This window comes from Crinia signifera, chromosome 1, assembly GCF_055691185.1.
Source record: "Crinia signifera chromosome 1, ASM5569118v1, whole genome shotgun sequence".
NCBI classification, from domain to species: domain Eukaryota; kingdom Metazoa; phylum Chordata; class Amphibia; order Anura; family Myobatrachidae; genus Crinia; species Crinia signifera.
The window spans coordinates 421,255,217-421,276,857 of NC_139217.1; the positions used below are offsets into that span (position 1 = coordinate 421,255,217).

At 46.4% G+C, this 21,641-nt stretch overlaps 1 protein-coding gene across 1 annotated transcript in view; it reads left to right on the forward strand.

The window, feature by feature from the left end:
• The first annotated feature begins 3,349 nt into the window (after positions 1–3,349).
• The window catches only part of ANKRD34B (ankyrin repeat domain 34B), a 40,124-nt gene continuing 21,832 nt past the window's right edge, over positions 3,350–21,641 (forward strand). The window contains exons 1-2 of the mRNA XM_083151863.1: positions 3,350–3,669; positions 16,978–17,115. The gene's annotated coding sequence lies outside the window, so the exon portion shown is untranslated. The remainder of the gene's footprint in view (positions 3,670–16,977; positions 17,116–21,641) is intronic.

The following is a 21,641-nucleotide window of genomic DNA, read 5'->3' on the forward strand; positions in this document are numbered from 1 at the left end:
CGTTTATTGAAAACTGAGTTGTATTGCCTCAGTTCGGGGTGTGTGGTGTGGTCAAGGGACGCTGTATTAGGGGGATACTGTCATTTGGTCTACAGCATGATGGTCGACAGTCATTAGGTCGACATTGAAAGGTCATTAGTTCGACAGGTCATTAGTTCGACAGTGACTAAGTCGACAGTTAAAAGGTCGACATGGGGTTTTTCACTGTTTTTGAGCCAACATGTGCCGACAGGCGGTATTTCATGCCCTACCATCCACTAGGGTGTGGTGGGAGAATAAAATAGTGCGCCGAGCATGGCGAGGCACCGTACCCGACGCATAGCAAGCGCAGCGAGCGATGCAAGGGCATGAGGTGCACTTTAAACTGTGTCCATGTCAACTGTGTTGACATCCAGGTAAAAAAACAGTGAAAAACCCCATGTCGACCTTTTGACTGTCGACCTAGACATTGTCAAACTAATAACCTGTCGAACTAACGACCTGTCGAACTAATGACCTTTCGACCTAGAAACGTGTCGACCTAGACCCATGTCGACCTTTTCCGATGTCGAGCGTAATGACTGTCGACCATCATGCTGTAGGCCAAATGATCCCAACCCGTATTAGGATGGAGAATTCCTGACCTCTGCAATGGATGGCTTGCGTGTGAGACACAGTTCGGATCATTACTGCGGCAGAAGGGATCTGACTGTAATAGACGCCTGCTGCTGCATACAGCACTATCACTATCATCATATCAACTCCAACCACATGTAAATTAGGCTCATTACCACCTGGAAGCTTTAGAATAGAGGTATCTGGTTCTAGTATTGCATATTTAATACATGTTCTTCTTGCGATCACTGTGTCAAACTCTAGCTGGGATGTCATGCTGCAACCTGTAGTTCCACAATTGCTTTTAAGCTCATGCTTATCAGTTAGATCAGTTAGAAAAAAAATCCAGTTCTTCCTTTACAGCGCTGCATGTGATAACGATTAAAGGTCGGTTATTGATTACTGAAAACTAATTGCTGGAATCTATCTCACTCTCCAGACGTGTTTGGTTTCACCAAGTAGATGTGACAGAGAATACAGTATGGCAGTCACCCTGGTGCTTGGAGTTGCAATGTAATAACTAAGGGACATGAGGCATATTTACCCCTATGGGTGCTTGTCTGTGTTCTGTAGTCCAGACTATTACTGCTTTCACCCATCCCACACTATTGTCATGGAATGTAGGGTGAGATTTAATAGGATGAGAGATTCAGAAAGATATGGGAAGAAATCTCCAGTTTTTTTAAAGCGGCAATCATTTACACTGCAAAATCAAACTGGTTTTGCAGTGTAAATGATTGCCTCTTTAAAAAAAAAAACTTGATTTCTTTCCAAATCTCTCACTTTTTGAATCTCTCATCCTATTAAATCTCACCCTAAGGGTCTATTTACAAAGCCTTGGAGAGAGATAAAGTACAGACCAATCAGTTCCTGCCATGATGCAGGCTGCGTTTCAAACATGACAGTGAAGATCTGCTTTGTTGATACCTACTCCATTTTATCTCTCGCCGTGACTTAGTAAATAAGACACCTTACACACTAATGTAGCTTTCACATCACACTTTTAAAACGGTATATTGCCGTTTTTTTGCCTTTTAAAACGTTTAAGGCTGCAGTATGAAAGTGTCATAGTTGAAATACCATTTAAAGTTAACTGGTATTTCAACACGTTTAAAAAGCAGAGTCCTACCCGTTTTAAAGCCAATTCAGAGCCGTTTTTTGTGCTGTCTGAATGGCACTGAAATGGTATTTAGTAAAAAATAAAGGTTAGAGCACTGTGATAGGCTGTCCCTTGTCTTGTGTCCCTTCCCTGAACCAGGAAATAAGCTGTGGGTAGAAACGTGTTCAGAGGTTAAACGGCTTGACTGGTGATGTGAATGGTACTTAAACGGTATTTTTAAATGGTAATCTGCTGCAATATGAACACTAGACCCGTTTAAAATACCAATTAAAATTACAGTTTTTCAAAACGTTTCAAAATGTTTTATGTGATGTGAAAGCTACATAAGGGGGTGATTCATGTTGGCGTACATTCGCTGCTTACCGAGCGGTTAGACGCCACCGGCTGGCCGAGCGAAGGCACGCCCCCCTTCCACGAGTGAAAGGCCGCATTTGCATGGATTTGTACACTTACACATCCATTCGCATGCGAGTGTACGGGGAAAAAAATCACTCGATGTTCAGCTGACTTGTATTAACCCCTTCAGTGGTGTTTTATTTTTAGAGAGCGCTCCCCACTGGGCGAGTTTTTTTCTGGGGAGCGCTCCCTAAAAAAATAAACACCGGTGTCCCTGGGTCCGGGCAGCGCAGCTGATCCGTCAATCAGCTGCTGCCCGGTCCCTACATGCGGCGACTTGGCTTGTCAGAAGCCGGCGCCGCAGCTGTAATGCAACAGCGGGGGAGGGCAGAGTGAGCCGGGGGCGCGGTGGAGGAGAGGGAGCTAATCACTGGCAATCCCGAGAATTTTCCGGGCCTGCCAGCCTGGGCATTAAGGCATAGCCCGGAAAATTCCCGGGATTACCAGTGAAGGGGTTAACGAGTGACTGGATGAAGATGGGGTGGACGGCTGATGTCACAGGACATCAGGATGCCCCGAGCAGGCTTTGGCACGCCTGCGTTCACATGGGGCACCCACCCTTTTTGTGGGAACACCCAGGAAACGCTGGGCATCCCAATGCTCCTCCCCCTGTCTGCACTACTCAATGTGCGAACTCCTCGGAGAGTGCGATACTCACCACAAGTGCACGAGTATTTTCACCGATACACATACGCAGATCTGCAACTTCGGGGTCCCCGGACTGAATTCGGCTCTTTGCGAGCCAGCCTGAATAACCCCCTGTGTCTTTCGGGCACCATCTGAACTGCTGGGTGGTTTGTTCTTACTAGCACAGAGATTGGCACATGAGTATCATCTACACAGGATATTACCAGTACTAATCATTGGTGGACTGTCCATGACCCGTACAATTCCTGGAGAGCTCTATAATATAACTAATAATAAATATTATTGGTGCCTATACGTAGACATTGCTCTGCACACAACAGCAGCATTAGATGAAGCTCAAGTAAATTGTTCCTGCACTACGACTCCTGACATCCTAACTAACGAGGACTATGAGGTATCCTTGTTGCAAGCTATATATAATCCTCAGCTACTGTAGTGTGTGATCCGTATCTGCAGCGTTTGCCCCAGGAATGGGGGCGAGAGTCTACAGTAAGTCGCCCTACTCTGCCTGCTGCTTCTGACCGCCTCTGTCTGGCTGTGCCGCCCCCAGATCCCTGTTGCATCCCCAGGAGAAGAAGGGGGAGGAAGAGGAGATTTCCCTGGCTTTGCCACTTGTGAGTCGTTGCTGCAGCAGGTTTCCATGCACAGTAGGCTTGCAGAGGCGGAGGTGGGAGCGGAGGCGGTGCTGGGCTGCAGAGAGAGAGAGAGAGAGAGAGAGGCTAGTCACCACTGCAATGTACAGAGTGCCGGTGCCCGTCACTACACCAGCGCACAGCTGCTGCCAAACTCCGTCCATCCTACCTGCCAGCCTACAAACTCCATCCTGCCTACCTGCCAACTCCTGCACTACTACTTTACCGGGGTGCCCAAATACATGTGACCCCACTTCTGTGACTGACATCACTACACAGGTATGTCTGCCTCTTGCATATTTCTACACTTTGCACCTGTATCAGGAGTAGTAGCAGCCCCTAAGGACGTTTGCAGCAATATATTAGCGCAGATGCGATGGTAGTTGGCACATTTTAAACTTGTGTGCTGTATTTGTCCATAGGCTGTGTGTGCCCATCTCCAAACTGCATGACAAGTTTACAGCACTGGACAGGAACACTGTTAGCAGCACCACAGTCTGCAGGTACAGCTGCAATAAGCAGCTCCCTATACACCAGGCACCCAGGTAGTCAGTATCTTGGATCTCTACCAGTGTGGTACTAGTTATTCTGCAGCTATGCTCCTGCTAGAAACTAATATGATTTGTTTTAGAAAAACACTTTTTTTGGTACTTGTTTCCTAGCACGGCCACAACGATTTAGATCGTTGTGGTCGTAAGATAAAAAATCGGATCGATCGCATCGCATGCGATTTGGTCGCATGCGATGCGACCGATCCGACCGACCGATTTTTCACCCGATTTTTTTTTTTTTTCACCTGATTATTTTCAATTGCCCCCCCAAATGTTACTAAGTGGGCTAGACCCCACGATAGACGTCAACCCGAAGCGTGGCGAGCGCAGCGAGCCCGCGAGGGGCGGCGGTGCGCGTCCTCCGACCTTTTCATTCCCCTACTATCCACTAGGGCGTGGAGTGAGAATAGAATAGTGTGGCGAGCGCAGCGAGCCACCGAGCCCGAAGCGTGGCGAGCGCAGCGAGCCCCGCGAGGGGACGCGTATAACTTCACAGGTATACGCGTCCCCTCGCGGGGCTCGCTGCGCTCGCCACGCTTCGGGCTCGGTGGCTCGCTGCGCTCGCCACACTATTCTATTCTCACTCCACGCCCTAGTGGATAGTAGGGGAATGAAAAGGTCGGAGGACGCGCACCGCCGCCCCTCGCGGGCTCGCTGCGCTCGCCACGCTTCGGGTTGACGTCTATCGTGGGGTCATGGCGGGCACATAAAAAATGTGAAATGGGTCATATTGGCCCATTTCACCTTTTTTATCATTTTTCCCTATGTGAGATGGACTTAATCAAGTCCATCTCATCTTGTGCCATTATAATGGCACAAGACCGACAAGATCCTCCCGATTTCAATGTTAAAAGTTTTTTTAACATTGAAGTCTATGGAAAAATCGGGTCAATCGGTCGGTCGCATCGCGGCCGATTTTAATTGGTCGCGACCGACCGATTGACCCGATTTCTGTCAATCAAAGGGAAAAAATTGTAAAAAATCGGCCACATCGTGAGGATCGTGTCCCTTAATTAAGAGCCACGATCACTCACGATTGTGGCCGTTCTAGGAAACAAGTACCCTTTTTTTTATTAGTTTGAATTAATGGCTTTTCTATGGATCTAGTATGTTATTGCAAAGTGTAAATATACTGCCTGTACACATGTGCAGGTCAAAAGGTGATGTGTTTAATTACTACTGGCTATATGGATATTATCACTCGCTTCAATGGAGTGACTGATGGAGTGCTGTTTGCCTGTATTGTCATTTAACTCATTAATTGCTGCTGTCCAGTTTTTATATGGTCCCCCCCCCCCCCCTCCCCTTCCCTCCCACACACACTATTTTATATATGATCCGTTCCCTCTAATGCTGGAGAGGTTGTGAGGTATAATAATACCTCGTACAGTGGTAGAAAAATAACAACAATTAAAACATTGGAGATTGAAAATGCAATTACACCAGAGTTGAAGGGATATATATATATATATATATATATATATATATATATATATATATATATATAACATTGCAGAGGAATGTGGAATGTTGAGATTGACACATGATTAATTTATGTTTTCACAGCTGTTAAACTACAGTACATTAGAATGGCAATCTGCTTTAAATCAATGCATCAATTTGTACTTTGCAATGAGCTTGTGTCTTTAACAATTGTAACGGTTGCTAAGTTTCAGTCAAAATCTCACATTCTTATTCTTCTCTATTCGTAGTTAGCCTAGCTAGATTGGTGGTTAGTTGTATACGGTAGGTAATGGGTTTACATGTGCCCTGGCACTACCAGCCTAGATAGGTGGTTAGTTGTATAATTAAGCGTTTACACGTGCCCAGACACCACTAGCCTAGATAGTTGGTTTGTTGTATAGGTAATGTATTTACAGGTGCCCTGGCACCACCAGCCTGGATAGGTGGTTAGTTGTATAGGTAAGGGGTTTACACGTGCCCTGGCACCACCAGCATAGATAGGTGGTTAGTTGTATATGTAATGTGTTTACATGTGCCCAGGCACCACCAGCCTAGATAGGTGGTTAGTTGTATAGGTAAGGGGTTTACACGTGCCCTGGCACCACCAGCATAGATAGGTGGTTAGTTGTATAGGTAAGGGGTTTACACGTGCCAAGGCACCACCAGCCTAGATAGGTGGTTAGTTGTATAGATAAGAGGTTTACATGTGCCCAGGCATCACTAGCCTAGATAGGTGGTTAGTTGTATAGGTAACGGGTTTACATGTGCCCAGGCACCGTCAGCCTAGATAGGTGGTTAGTTGTATAGGAAAGGGGTTTACACGTGCCCAGGCACCACCAGTCTAGATAGGTGGTTAGTTGTATAGGTAATGTGTTTACATGTGCCCAGGCACCACCAACCTAGATAGGTGGTTAGTTGTATAGGTAATGTGTTTAGATGTGCCCAGACACCACCAGCCTAGATAGTTGTGTAGGTAATGTGTTTAGATGTGCCCAGGCACCACCAGCCTAGATAGGTGGTTAGTTGTATAGGTAATGTGTTTACATGTGCCCTGGCACCACCAGCCTAGATAGGTGGTTAGTTGTATAGGTAAGGGGTTTACACGTGCCCTGGCACCACCAGCATAGATAGGTGGTTAGTTGTATAGGTAATGTGTTTACATGTGCCCAGGCACCACCAGCCTAGATAGGTGGTTAGTTGTATAGGTAAGGGGTTTACACGTGCCCAAGCACCACCAGCCCAGATATGTGGTAAGTGGTATAGGTAAGGGGTTTACACGTGCCAAGGCACCACCAGCCTAGATTGGTGGTTAGTTGTATAGGTAAGGGGTTTACACGTGCCCAGACACCACCAGCCTAGATAGGTGGTTAGTTGTATAGGTAAGAGGTTTACATGTGCCCAGGCACCACTAGCCTAGATAGGTGGTTAGTTGTATAGGTAATGGGTTTACATGTGCCCAGGCACCATCAGCCTAGATAGGTGGTTAGTTGTATAGGAAAGGGGTTTACACGTGCCCAGGCACCACCAGCCTAGATAGGTGGTTAGTTGTATAGGAAAGGGGTTTACACGTGCCCAGGCACCACCAGTCTAGATAGGTGGTTAGTTGTATAGGTAATGTGTTTACATGTGCCCAGGCACCACCAGCCTAGATAGGTGGTTAGTTGTATAGGTAATGTGTTTAGATGTGCCCAGACACCACCAGCCTAGATAGGTGGATAGTTGTATAGGTAATGTGTTTAGATGTGCCCAGGCACCACCAGCCTAGATAGGTGGTTAGTTGTATAGGTAATGTGTTTACATGTGCCCAGGCACCACCAGTCTAGATAGGTGGTTAGTTGTATAGGTAATGTGTTTAGATGTGCCCAGGCACCACCAGCCTAGATAGGTGGTTAGTTGTATAGGTAATGTGTTTACACGTGCCCTGGCACCACCAGCCTAGATAGGTGGATAGTTGTATAGGTAATGTGTTTAGATGTGCCCAGGCACCACCAGCCTAGATAGGTGGTTAGTTGTATAGGTAATGTGTTTACATGTGCCCAGGCACCACCAGCCTAGATAGGTGGTTAGTTGTATAGGTAATGTGTTTAGATGTGCCCAGGCACCACCAGCCTAGATAGGTGGTTAGTTGTATAGGTAATGTGTTTACATGTGCCCAGGCACCACCAGCCTAGATAGGTGGTTAGTTGTACAGTTAAGGGGTTTACATGCGCCCAGGCACCACCAGCCGGGGGTGGTATAGGGGTCCGACAGTCGGGATCCCGACAGTCATTATCCCGATGTCGGGATCTCAACTGGCCGGACCCAGACAACATGGCGAGCGCAACGAAGCCCCTTGCGGGCTCGCTGTGCTCGCCATGCTGCGGGCACGGTGGCTCGTTGTATAGGTAAGGGGTTTACACGTGCCCAGACACCACCAGCCTAGATAGGTGGTTAGTTGTATAGGAAAGGGGATTACACATGCCCAGGCTCGTGTAAGTAGGTGGCTACGCGAGCCACCTATTCTGTGTTTTGACAGTCGGGATCCCGGCATCGGGTGAATGCCTGTCGGGATCCCGACTGTCGGGACCCCGTCCGGCACCCCCACCAGCCTAGATAGGTGGCTAGTTGTATAGGTAAAGTGTTTACATGTGCCCAGGCACCATCAGCCTTGATAGGTGATTAGTTGTTTAGGTAGTGTGTTTACATGTGCCAACACACCACCAGCCTAGAATTGTGGTTTGTTGTATAGGTAAGGGGTTTACATGTGCCCAGGCACCACCAGCCTAGATAGGTGTCTAGTTATATTGGCAATGGGGTTTACACCCAGGCACCACCAGCCTAGATATGTGGTTAGTGGTAAAATGGTAAGGGGTTCACACGTGCCCAGACACCACCAGCCTAAGTAGGTGTTTAGTTGTATAGGTAAAGTGTTTACATGTGCCCAGGCACCACCAGCTTAGATTGGCGGTTAGTTAGGTATAAAAATAAGTACATATAGTGTGGCGAGCGCAGCGAGCCACTGAGCCCGAAGCGTGGCGAGCCCCGCGGGGGGACGCGGAATACATATAAAGTAATACGCGTCCCCTTGCGGGGCTCGCCGCGCTTCGGGCTCGGTGGCTCGCTGCGCTCGCCACACTATATGAAGTCAACTCCATGCCGACGTGGCTAGTGGGGGTATGAAAAGGACGGAGGACGCGTACCGCTGCGCTCGCCACGCTTCAGGTTGGCGTTCATACTGGGGGTGACGTGGGGGTGCATTTAACATTGTAAGCACCCATTAGGGTGCTTATAAGCACCCATTAGGGTGCTTATACAATTTAAAATCGTATAGGGGGCTTATACAATTTGAAATCGCATCGGTGTGCATCGGGTGTATGGCATGCGATGCGATGCGATTAAAAGTCGTGCGACTTAATATCGGGGGTGCCGTGATAATACACAAGTACCTAAATATATTTCCATTTCCAGTACTACTTGGATGGTTCCTATTTGCAAGTCAGTTTGACCTGTAAAGTTCCAACCAATCACTTCCTGTCATTATTGAAACCACCTGTAAAATCTTATGGTAGAAGCTGATTGGCTAATTAGTACTTTATCTATAACAATTTTATAACTCTCAAAACTTTAATAAATACCACCCAGTGTATTTTAGTGAAATAAAACTGTGGAGCTTCTTAAAATGAAGAACTTTACAATAAACATGATCACATATAACCAAGTATTCCAACTCAAAGTCAGGATCCTCCTGTGTATACTGGTGTCCAAGTGACACAACAATTATTGTAAGGGTGTAAAAGTGTCTGAAAAAGGCTGCCTCACCCACTTTCCAGTGATTTGCGCATGCGCAATAGAGGTGTCCTCAGGAACACAGCACGTTCTTCATGTTCACGGAGACATGCGCAGCAGACTCGAGTCTGGGACAATGCCAGAGTCTGCTGCACCACCAGAAAGAAGGGGGCCCAATCAGAAGCTCCACATGTGCCCCTCCTCTCTTAAAGAGTCTCTGTACATAGTCACCTATTTTTAGGTGCTCAAATATAATTGGATAAATAAAATCGTCATAAATAAAATATTCATCTTTCATACTACAGTATGTCATGAATCCTTTGCAGGCAATGACTGCCCGAAGATTATAGACATTACCAAATGCTGGGTTTTCTCCTATGTCCTGCTTTGCCACAGCCTTTCCTGCAGCTGCCTTCTGTTGTTGGTCTTTGTGCCTTTAATGTTGTCTTCAGCTAGTTAAATTATTGCTCAATCTGATTTGGATCAACTAATTGATCCTATTTTTATCTATCTAAAGAATGCTGTTCCAGAACTGGACCAGATTTTTGTCACATGTCCAATCTGACCTTTCTGATCTAGTTTATGATTGGTTTGCACCTTGTGGTAAACTCTATGGGTGACATTTAATAGGATGAGAGATTCAGAAAGTGAGAGATTTGGTATGAAATCTCCAGGGTTTTTTAAAGCGGCAATCATTTACACGGCAAAATCATACTGGTTTTGCAGTGTAAATGATTGCCGCTTTAAAAATCTCTCACTTTCTGAATCTCTCATCCTATTAAATGTCACCCTTTGTATTTGCTCTTGTGAAGTCTTCTCTTTATGGTATACTAGAATAGTGATATTCTTTCCGCCTTTAGAGTGTTCGTCACCTGGCTGGATGTTGTGAAGGGTTGACATGAGGTTTTATTTTTTACGATTTTCCCAATGTGTTTCAACTTTTTAATACCATACAGTACATGGTTAACTGTGCCAAGCAATGAATGCCAGGGGCCAGGGCCTCAGTACTATAATGTGGGTCCATTTGCTCCAAAATACAAATTTACACCCTCCCAAAAAATATGAAAAACACATGTCAATGTCGACTATTTCCATGACGACCCTTTGCTTAGGCTGATCATTTCCCCATTTTGACCTTTTGAATGCCGACTTTGTTGGGTTCACCTAGTAACCTAATTCCTGTCGACTTTATGACCCACACCCTTTCTTTGCCATGCAAAGGATCCTGTGACCACCCACCACTGTCCTGCCACGTTCACCAGTTTGTTCCTTTTTCCCCCCAGAATGTACCAAACTGTCAATTTGCCATTCCTAAAGTTCCTTGTGTCTTCCTGGTGTTTTTTTTTTTGCCACTTAAGGATAGCCTGTTTAACTTGTATTGAGCGCATCTTTGATCACATGCTATGGGTCCTCAACAACAGCTCCAGGTGACAGCGCCACACTTATACCCCTATTACACCAGAGCCGCGACCCGGATTATTGCCGCTCTAGTCCGGGCCGGGGCTTGATGTAAAAGGGCAAAAAAAAAAAACAGGTCCTGTTACCCGGTGTCCGACCCGGCAAATGTTCAGGGTCGGACACGGGGCTTCTCCGGAGTCAGGGGCCGTGTAAATGGGTAACCCAGGTCATCCAACCCAGGGACCCATTTCCTCCAATCAGGGAGCCCCAACCTCCAAACCGCAGCTCCCTGAGGTCAGTCCGGAGGTTGGGCAGGGGCTGCGTACAGCCTCTGCTGCTGCCTGCAGTACCATGCAGACAGCAGCAGAGGTGAATGGATGTCTGTGTGCAGCATCCATTCACCTTATGGATGGAGGCTGGGGGCGCACGGAGGCTGGGGGCAGCCCAGCAGCTTACCTGGGTGCTGGGCTTGCCCCCAGCGTGTCGATTGTCATTGCGGGGGTGTCAGGCAGCGTTGCGGGGTGACGGTTCAGGGCCCGAATTCACCGGCATCCCCTACCCGGCATAATGCCGGTGTAAAAGGGAACAACTGCCGGGTCGCATCTGGGTCCTAAAAACCCGGGTGCGACCTGGCAGTTTTGGTGTAAAAGTGGTATTAGAATCAACGCCAAACCTTTTGCCTGCTTAATTGATAAAGAAATAATAAAGGAATAGCAAAGGCTGGTCCATGAAACAGCTTTTAGTCCATTAAAAAGAGCTGCTAATTATTAAACAGCTGCAATTCCTAAACCCTTAGGCCGGTTTCACACACTCCAGCTACTGCCGGACGGTGAAATCCCGCACGGCCAGGGAGCCGTGCCGCACACATTAGTTGTGAATGGACACTATTGTGTCCATTCACACGGGACGGCCACGGCCCGGCCGCACGGCTGCAGCCGGATCCCATCACTGGAAGGGACGGCTGCCGGGCTGTGGCCATCCCCACCATTGTAATCTGCTGAGTGCGGCACGGCTCCCTGGCCGTGCAGGATTTCACCGTCCGGCAGTAGCCGGAGTGTGTGAAACCAGCCATACTCAGTGCTAAAAGCAGGCCAAAAATCGGGTCTGCCTCCCGAGAAGGTGGGCAAGTCTCCTGCTTTCGGTTCAGAGCCCCCGCTCCCACTTTGGCCGCTGGTTTAATTACCGCAAATCGTGGATCCGCAGTTAGGGGGTGGGGCTTAAATGACGCGATTGTGGCATTTCCCGGACCACGAATCACTGAGTTTTCCGGCTTGGGGGGGCGGGGCCAAGTGATGTCAGCCTTGCACGCGCCTCCCTGACGTGTCTCCGGGCTTCTCCCGGAGAGGTGAAATTTAAAGTAGGCAAGTATGGCTAAAAGTGTGAAATGGCACAGTATGTTATACCGGTACTTCACTCGCAACTCGCAGTGAGAGAGTGACAGATCAACAAGCTGCTGCGGGCATCTGTTTCAACTTGGTACCAGCCAATAAAAGTTTACTAACCAGGGATACGGTCACTGGGTCTCAAGTAACTAGGTCGACAAGCATTAGTTCGACACCACTAGGTTGACATGCATGAAGGTCGACATGACTGAAGGTCGACATGCATGACGCTCGACATGACTGAAGGTTGACATGGGTTAGGTTGACAGATCATTAGGTCGACACAAGCATTATGTCGACATGGGGACGGTTGACAGTCAAAATGTCGACATGGTGTTTTTCATGTTTTTTTTTTTTGGGTGCTTACAATGTTAAATGCACCCCCACGCCACCCCACCCCCCCCCCCCCACTATAAACGTGAACCCGAAGCGTGGCGAGCGGCGGCGGTACGCGTCCTCCGACCTTTTCATACCCCCACTATCCACGTTGGCTTGGAGTTGAGAATAGAAAGTGTGGCGAGCGCAGCGAGCCACCGAGCCCAAAGCGTGGCGAGCGCAGCGAGCCCCGCGAGGGGACACGGATACTTTCACAGGTATCCGCGTCCCTTCGCGGGCTTCACAGGTATCCGCGTCCCCTCACGGGGCTCGCTGCGCTCGCCACGCTTCCGGCTCGGTGGCTCGCTGCGCTCGCCACACTTTCTATTCTCAACTCCACACCGACGTGGATAGTGGGGGTATGAAAAGGTCGGAGGACGCGTACCGCCGCCCCTCGCTGGCTCGCTGCGCTCACCAAGCTTCGGGTTCACGTTTATAGTGGGGGGGTGGCGTGGGGGTGCATTTAACATTGTAAGCACCCGTCAGGGTGCTTATACAATTTTTAATCGCATCGCATTGTATGGCATTGTATGCCATATACAATGTCATACAATTTTAAAATTGTATGACATTGTACAATATCGTGCGATATCGCATCGCATACCATCGCATGCCTTTTGGTGTGCGATGCGATGCGATGGGCGCCGCTATAATACCCTTTGATGTAATGGGTGAGCGGTACTGTGATGAAATGGGGTGGGTATGCTGTACAGTGAGGGTTGCTGTGCTGTGATGGGAAAGGAGAGGAGCAGAGAGGGAGGAAAGAAGATTTCCCTAAAAAAAAAGAAGGAAGAGCACAGCACAGAAGAAACTCCAGCAAAAGAAAGTAGAAGGAGACTCCAAAGCCATTATAGCTACGGACCGCAAGTACAAAGGTAGAAAAAAAAAGAGATAAACAAAGCTCACCACTACAGCCTCTCCCTGTGCCACCTTCTCTGATTTACCCTCTCTAGACCACCTGGGTTGTAGCCAGGGCACTAAGCCTGTTGGTGCAGTCACCAATCAGGCCTGTGGTGCATGTTAAGCGGGTAAGTGAACCAGGGCATTGGGTACAGGTCACTGTCACTGTGTCACTAATTTGAAACATGGAAATATCATGTGATGGGGGGGATTTGCCTAAAGGGGCATACACAGAGGGCTATTTCAGCCCCTTTTCTAAGCGATCTGACTAGATCGCTTAGAAAGAAGCATGGATCGCTCCGTGTGTATGCCCTGGCCTGCAGCGATGCCGATGCGCTGTCCCACGTGTCGCTATCACCCGCAGGGAAAGCCTAGATCGCAGGCTTTGCCTATTAAAAACAGGCACAGCACAAAACTGGTGGCATTATAAGGGTAATAATATATGAGGCCAGGAAACATGTTTTTGCCTTTTCTCCTGTCTTTCGTATCTTTTGGTAAAATCACCTGTTTTTATTGTTTGTATAAACACTTCAAGTGTTTTTACTGTTGTATTTGCTTTGCTTTCCTAAAGGTTAATTATGAAAAGTTGTGCAGAGTTGTTATACCCCTGCGTCGCAGCTTGCAGCTTCACAGTGTCAGGTGCTATTTCATTTCATACTCTCAGTTTATCAGCAAGGGGAACACATGCGATAAAATTCTCACTTTCTGAAAAAGTAATCATTTGCTTTCTCCTCATTTCTCATATAGTGTTTTCCCCGTACATACACATGTATACAGTGTATCACAAGAATTCATGATGAAACCATGGTAACAGGAACTCAGGACTTAAAAGCATTGTTCCCTAGAACAAAAAAAAAAAAAAAAAGTTTGAGGCTGTGATGATACGTTTTACTTAATCCACTTATTCACCTTTTTAGTTTGTTTTATGCTTTAAAGCAGAGATAAGTCACTGATAATGGGAGACGTGGCTGGCGTTTCTACATACTCAAAGGTTTTGTCTCACACTCCGTAGCAATGTTCATTATGTAGATTATGCCGACATGATTTGGACGCATGAGATTTCTATTAAACATATTCACTGACAAAATCTATATATAAAAGGCTAACTACTCCATAACTTCCGCCATTGACCACTAGAGGTCACTCATCGGACCAAATTACTCCCTTGTGTGCTAAAAGATGTTATAACAGAAAGTGAAAGCAATTATTGCAGGGACACTGGTCTGTTTCAAACTTGCTGCATATGGAGAGAGGGAGCTGTGGGGAGATATTGGAGGTAGGAGCAGCTAGGGACTGGGGGTGGGCTGGAGAGTTTATGGGCAACTGTCACAGCTGAAAGGGTAAGTACAATGCAGAAGAATTTTCATGGGCTTTTAACTGGTATTATATAGGTTGTCAAACACACATTACACTTGAAAAAACATTGTCATTTATGTGATTAAGTTGGCCAAGGGCTGGTCAGGCAGACCCACGTGGAAACTTTGTGATTGTCTGTGAATATGGTGCCTGTATCCGCACATGTAAGATTCTGGAAGTGCCTGCCTGCTCTTGGATTCTAGATCAATTGAAGACACTTACAATTAGGCCATGTGATTAGATTTGGAAAGTCATCTTAAACACAATCACAGATGCAGGCCCGCCACCATTTTCCAGTCTCAGCGGCTGTGTGTGTAACATCACACAGCTCCCCCGAAAACGGTCTGGACATCAATGCATGTGCAGAAGTGTGAAAATTCTTCTGCATGTATAGCTAAATTAGCCCCAATGTTGACATGTGCTTCACATGCTTTGGAGGAGTATAAGTATGCAGGGCCGTCGAGAGAGGGGGGTAGCTGGTACTAATTACCCAGGCACAGGCTTGCTGGTGGGGGCCCTGGTCTGATTCCCCCCATACCTTCCCTATCTGTCCCTCCCGGGCAGCAGCGGTGCACACCTACAGCATGGTCTGTGCTGACATCAGGCTCAGCATGAACATTTCACTGACAGTGTGAGACCTCATGCTAAGCCTGCTGTCAGCACAACACATGCTGTAGGTGTGCGCTGCTGCTAAGGTGGGGGGCAATAACACCCCCTCGACTTATTTTTCGAGTATTTTTCACCCACCATAAACATTTTGGGGCTTGGCCTAATCGAGTGAGGTGGCCACGCCTCCCGTGATTAGGCCATGCCCCCCAAATTTTATCGGGCCTGGCATAACTCTCGGCGGCCCTGAAAGTATGTACAGTAAGTAGGATGTGTACATGAGGGCAGAGGTATTACATTCTATCACTTTTTCCATCTGGGGTTAAATTGACTAAAGTGGAGGTGTATCTTATAGCAACCAATCAAATTGTACTGTAGCTATTGTATCATTTTATTTTTTACACAACACCAAATCATTTATAGTCATAATCTGATGATTTGCTATAAGCGACGCCTACATTTATGTAAACCCACACCTTTATAAATGTGCCCCAATTGTTTACCCTATGGATGTTTTTGTTCAGTTGTTTGACTTCCGTGTAGCTGACACATTACAGAAAATCATCCAGTAATAGAGGGTGCTGAGCAGATAGAGAATTGGGCCTGATTCAGACCTGTCCGCTAGACTGCGTATACTCGCAGCCTAGCGGACAGGTAAGCACCGCCAGCTATATCAGTTAGGTCAGGGGTCAGGGATCTTTTTAACCTTTTACCCCAAAACATAGATACAGTATGCCGACGTTACCCCCTTGATTTGAAAGAAAGGAAATCATATAATTGTAATACACACATTACCCCAGAAATTGATGATATATCCTGCTAGTACGGTACACAGCCTGGCAGACATTGATGATGATGATGATGATGACCATGCATTGCTGTGTGTGGTACAAAATTTGTACTACACACAGCCATACATGGTGATCATCATCAATAGCTGCCAGTGGTATAGCCATTGATAGCCATTGATAATGTGACTTCCAGGCAACTATTAGCGTCAGTAATAATATAGTGACAGTCTGTGCAATGTTTTTCCCTAGACTAGAGATGGGTATACCCTGATAGGTGCCTATAACCAGACTGCGCACTGCCAAAATGGCCCATCAACTAGTCGACTCTACTGAAGTAGCTGGCGGACTTGGAGGCGGGGCCTGGGGCATCACACAGGGAAGGGTGTTATACGCACTGCACAGCCTCAGGTCCTTGTACACTACAGTACTGTAACACACACAGCCGGGCATGCACATAGAATGTAAATATAGATTCTGTATGCAATGAAATGAAATTCCTGGGGGTAATGGATGGTCACACTACTGAGACACAGCCGGGCATGTATATAGATTCATATGCATGCCCGGCTGTGTCTCGCCAGTGTGACCGTTCATTACCTCCATGAATTTCATTTTTACCCCATTTTGGGTAATTTGCCCCTGTTCGCTGACCACTGAGTTAGATGGAGTTCAGTAAATTATATACTTATGCTACTTAACTTGGGTTTCTCCTCTTTTTTTTTTTTTTTTTTCAAATAATTTTTATTAAGTCAGCAAAATGAAAACATGGAATACCACAATTGCATCAACATATTATGCATTATTGTATTATTGGGTACAGAAGAGAAAAAAAAAAAAAGTTTGAATAGCATAAGTAAACATTAGGCTGACCAAATTTTGTAATAAGGGACCATAACAGACTAATGGGGAAGACATACAAGACGGGTTTCTCCTCTTTCAGCGGGTGTTCCAGTGCCTATAATAGTCTACTGATGTACTTTTTGCCTCTTTTTGAAACAGGGTTGTCAATGTCCTTCACCTGGGAATTCTATTTGAAAACAAAATTTGCTACGAAGGACAATTAAAAACATTCTCTCTGAAAGCGTTGCATCGCTGGACCCTTACAGCTATTGTATTGTGCTGTACAGTATATTTCAGGTGAGTTACATTCATTATTCGACTATACTTTTTGGTCTCCACCCATGTAATTGCAGTCATGATAATTGGGATCTAGACTGATTCCATATCCAAACCTGCCCCATCTAGCAGCGGCACTCTAGTTAAGGGAGGAGTGCCAGATTAACAACAGGGCAGCTGTGTCGGTCACTTAAGCACCCACACTTACCTACATACCCAGCATGGGGGCGCTCTGACATATGTGGACTGGGGTTTCTGTGGCATAATGTAAACTGGAGACTACAGTGTGTTTGTGGTGCTGGGTAAATTTACACATTATACTCTTTAATTGTGTCTCTAGGATAGCATAATTGAATGATAGAGGGAGTGGAATATTCTTTGGGTGCTAAATGCTTAAAAAAATACAATTCTTAATAACCCTCAGAATTCACAGTATGGAGTTCCCCATGGGTCACACAGCTGGCCAATGGTGATGGTGTATGGTGCTGCATAATAGGATGCAGCTTAGATTGGATAGTGTGTATAGATGTACCATAATGGCCACTCAGTTGGTGGGACAGTCAGTGTGTGTAGCTCAGGTGTGTATCTAATATAATATACATATAAGAGGCAACTACTTTGTCGGCTTAGATAATATATTAACTCCCTCTACCTATGAGTCAATCGGCGCGTTCGCCTTTGGTGCTCAAAGAACAAACCTTCTACAACGGTGTCACCTCAGATAGGGACGCCATTCCAGGGTGGTGGAAGGCCAGCGTGATGTAATTTGGCATGAATTGCATTATCAAGACCCGGTACAGTTGGGATATAGGCTACTTGTGGGAGGTTGGTCTACAGTCCTGGGGTTTCAGACATTCGTGATACACAGACACAGTAGGCAAGTACAATATTGGGGCAGCCTCCATTGTGTATACATGACAAGTGCTAGTATACTGTTTGTAATAGGGGTACGGATCATTGGATAGACAGCAACTAGGTCGACAAGCATTAGGTCGACATGCATGAATGTCGACATGCTTGAAGGTCAACATGGGGTTAGGTCGACAGGGTCATTAGGTCAACATGGGTAAAGTCGACAGACAAAAGGTTGACAGACAAAAGGTCAACATGGAGTTTTCACTTTTTTCACCCCGAATGTCGACACAGTCGACATGGACACTAAAAAAAGAAGTGCACCGCGTGCCCTCACATGGCTCGCCATGCTTTCGGCATGGTGCCTCTCTACGCTCAGCACACTATTTTATTCTCCCACCACCCCCTAGTGGATGGTTGGGCATTAAATACCGCCTGTCAGCTTGTTGGCTCAAAAAGAAAAGTGAAAAACCCCATGTCGACCTTTTGATTGTCGATCTTTCCCATGTCAACCTAATGAACTTTTCAACCTAAACCCCATGTCGACCTTCATTCATGTTGACTTCATGCATGTTGACCTAGTGGTGTCTACCTAATGCTTTGTGACCTAGTGGTTGCAGACCTAGTGGCCGTATACCCTGTTATAGTTATTAGTAGATTGAGCATAGATATTTGTTGCTATGCCCTCTGAAATCTTGTTTTGTACTTTTGTGAGTTTGTACTTGTCTGTACTGCGCTGGAAGGATATTAGCACTGAGAATATATGGTAAGACACAGTACACTTTGATTTGTGGCCTTATTTTCTGTTACCTAATTTACAAATACACATGGGAGTCTAAGCTGGGAATTCATTTGCACCTGTGGAATACAAATGAGTAGTGGTTTGGAGAAAGCGTATGGAAGAATATTGCTTCGATCAGTCCTAATAAAGGACAATGGATCATGAATGTTCTTCTCTTCATTATGATTCAGCCGACTCGATTTCAGTCTTCATCCAAAATATATTTTCTTATCACAACAGGGAATTTCTTTTTGCTTCTTTCCAATGCTGTTCAGAGAGTTTTAATGAGTTCAGAGAATTGTAATTGTAAGACTTGTGTCATCACTAGGAAGATACAGTAGTAGCGAACGCAGGAATAATAAAACCAATATTAGCATCATCAAATGTCTTCTTGTTTTTTGTAGTATTATATTTTGGAAATAAGATGAACCCATCACGTACAGACGTCATGCATGTGCTGGATTACTTTCTTTTTCAAAGTGTAGTCAAGTTCCCATCAAAGTTGACAAAAGAAGCATTTTTTATTTATAGTTACAATCTGTGGGCCTGATACACTTTGGTACGAAACTCAAATTTGTATGCAAGACCCCCCGATTTCTTTTGACACTACTCAGCATTATTATTTAACTTCCTCCTTTTGGGCCTGTATGGATTGCTGGCTTGGCAGTGGCCCTAGACCCGCCACGTTCTTATTGTTGTATTTGTTGATTCTTATCTTTATTTACCTTGCCCTTATGAAAGACAACCGCTGAATCATTACTGTATCATTGATGTATTAGGCTCTTTTATTTTGACAAATGATTGTGATTTATTTATTGTAAATTGTACACAAAATATTTGTAGTATATTTTATTTTTGCACTTCAACAAAAAAAAGCATACTGTAGAATATTGAAGGCAACAGGACAGGCAAAAGCACAGGCTCATCCTGGAACACATTGAGAATAAGCAGTTTAACATAAGTGGTGTCCTACTCGCCAAAAGAATGTTAATATTGACTGGATGCATATATCTTATGCCATTGTATTATATTTTGACATACAGTATTTTTAGATGGCTATATACAAAAACAGCGACCAGGATACTTTATTTTATACCAGTTGCATTTTCTTAAAAATCAGTCATTCCTGGTAGATGTGCACCTACCCTTAATCCCCCTTTTGTTAGATTTGACTCATTTTGTTGCTTGTTTGTGATTGTTACTTTAGCAAACTATCACTAGTACTGCATACCTCCCAACTTGAGCAGCGATGAAGGAGGGACAGGGGTATGCGCGCCATAGGCGGAGTGTAAGGGGGCTTGGCCTATACTCGCGACTCTCCCGTGAGGTCACGCCCCCGTTTTCACGCTATGGGGGCATGACCCAGAGGCTCTGTGAGCCTCTAGCCATGCCCCCAGCCCCCTAGCTGCGGGAATAGACGCTGTGCGTGCGCACAGCGTTTATACCCCGCTGCTCAGAAGCCAATAGAGGGGACTCCCAACAGCCCCCCCTTGCCGCGGGAAACTGACGGCCGCGGGAGGGACACGGGAATGTCCCCACGGTAATCGGGACTTTTGGGAGGTATAGTACTGTGGGTATTATATGTGTATGCAGCATTACTACTGTGGGCATTATGTGTGTAAGCAGCTTTACTACTGTGGGCATTATGTGTAAGGGGCACGGCATTATGTGTGTAAGCAGTAAGCAGCTTTGCTACTGTGGGCATTATGTGAAAGGGGCAATTCTATTGTGAGCATTATGTGTATAATGAGCACTACTGTGGACATTGTGTATAAGGGGTCTGTGTCATAATGTGAATCTGTGTCGCTACTGCAGGGCCGTCGACAGGGGGGTGCTGTGGGTACAGCTGTCCCGGGCCCTGGCCTCTGGAGGGGCCCGGACAGATGCCCACAGCTGCAGCAGCACAATGCCAACCCCCCTACCAGGCGGCCCCCCAACCAGGCACGCACAATACACAGTGCAACCTGCAGAGTTCCGAGCCTAGGACACAGAGGCACTCGGTGCTCTGCAGGCTGCACTGTGCAATGTGCGCACCTGTGGAGATGCTGCGCCACCAAGGAGATGTGCCGCCGCAGCTAGTAATGGTAAGTAGTGGCACTTGGGAAGGGGGAGGGGGTGGCCGTAATGGTACTGGGGCGGGGGGGTGGCCATAATGGTACTCGGGGGGGGGCGGGGGCGGCTGCCATAATGGTACTGAAGGTCAGTCCTGGGCCCCACAATTCCTAGTGGCAGCCCTGCACTACTGTGTAGCGTAATATTAAAAAGGGGCACTGCTGTGTGTTGTAAAATGAATAAGGGGCACTGCTGTGTGTCATAGCCTGAATAAGGAGTACTACTGTGTAGTGTAACATGAATAATTTGCGCTGTGTAAAGTGAATAAGATGGTGCTACTCTGTGGCAGAATTTCAATTGGTTGTGCCACAATTCACTGGTATTTCTCTATGTTGGGTTCATGGTCTAATAACGAGACTATTTTGCCCTACCCCATGAAGTGCTCCACCCCTCCGGATCGGAGACTTACAAAGAAGGTAAGTTTGACTTTATGTCTCTCCACTTTATCTTTCATCATGCTTTAAATCTTGCCCTATATTGTTTATTCCATTTCTTTATTTCAATCCTTTAAATTACTTTTTCTAATGAATTGTTGTTTGGTTACTTGTGTATTTTGGCGGCGCCCATCGAATCGCATACCATAAGGCAGGGGTGGCCAACCGGTCAGAGGTAAAGAGCCGAAATATATTGGTAGTCAAGCTAAAGAGCCGACATCATGCGTGCGCCGAAGGCGCATGCGCCAAAAAAAATATGCCTCCAATAGTGCAGTGCCATATATACATATGCCCCCAATAGTGCCAGATACACGTATGCACCACACGGTGCCGGGTATGCCCCCACAGTGCCAAAAAGCTGGTATGCC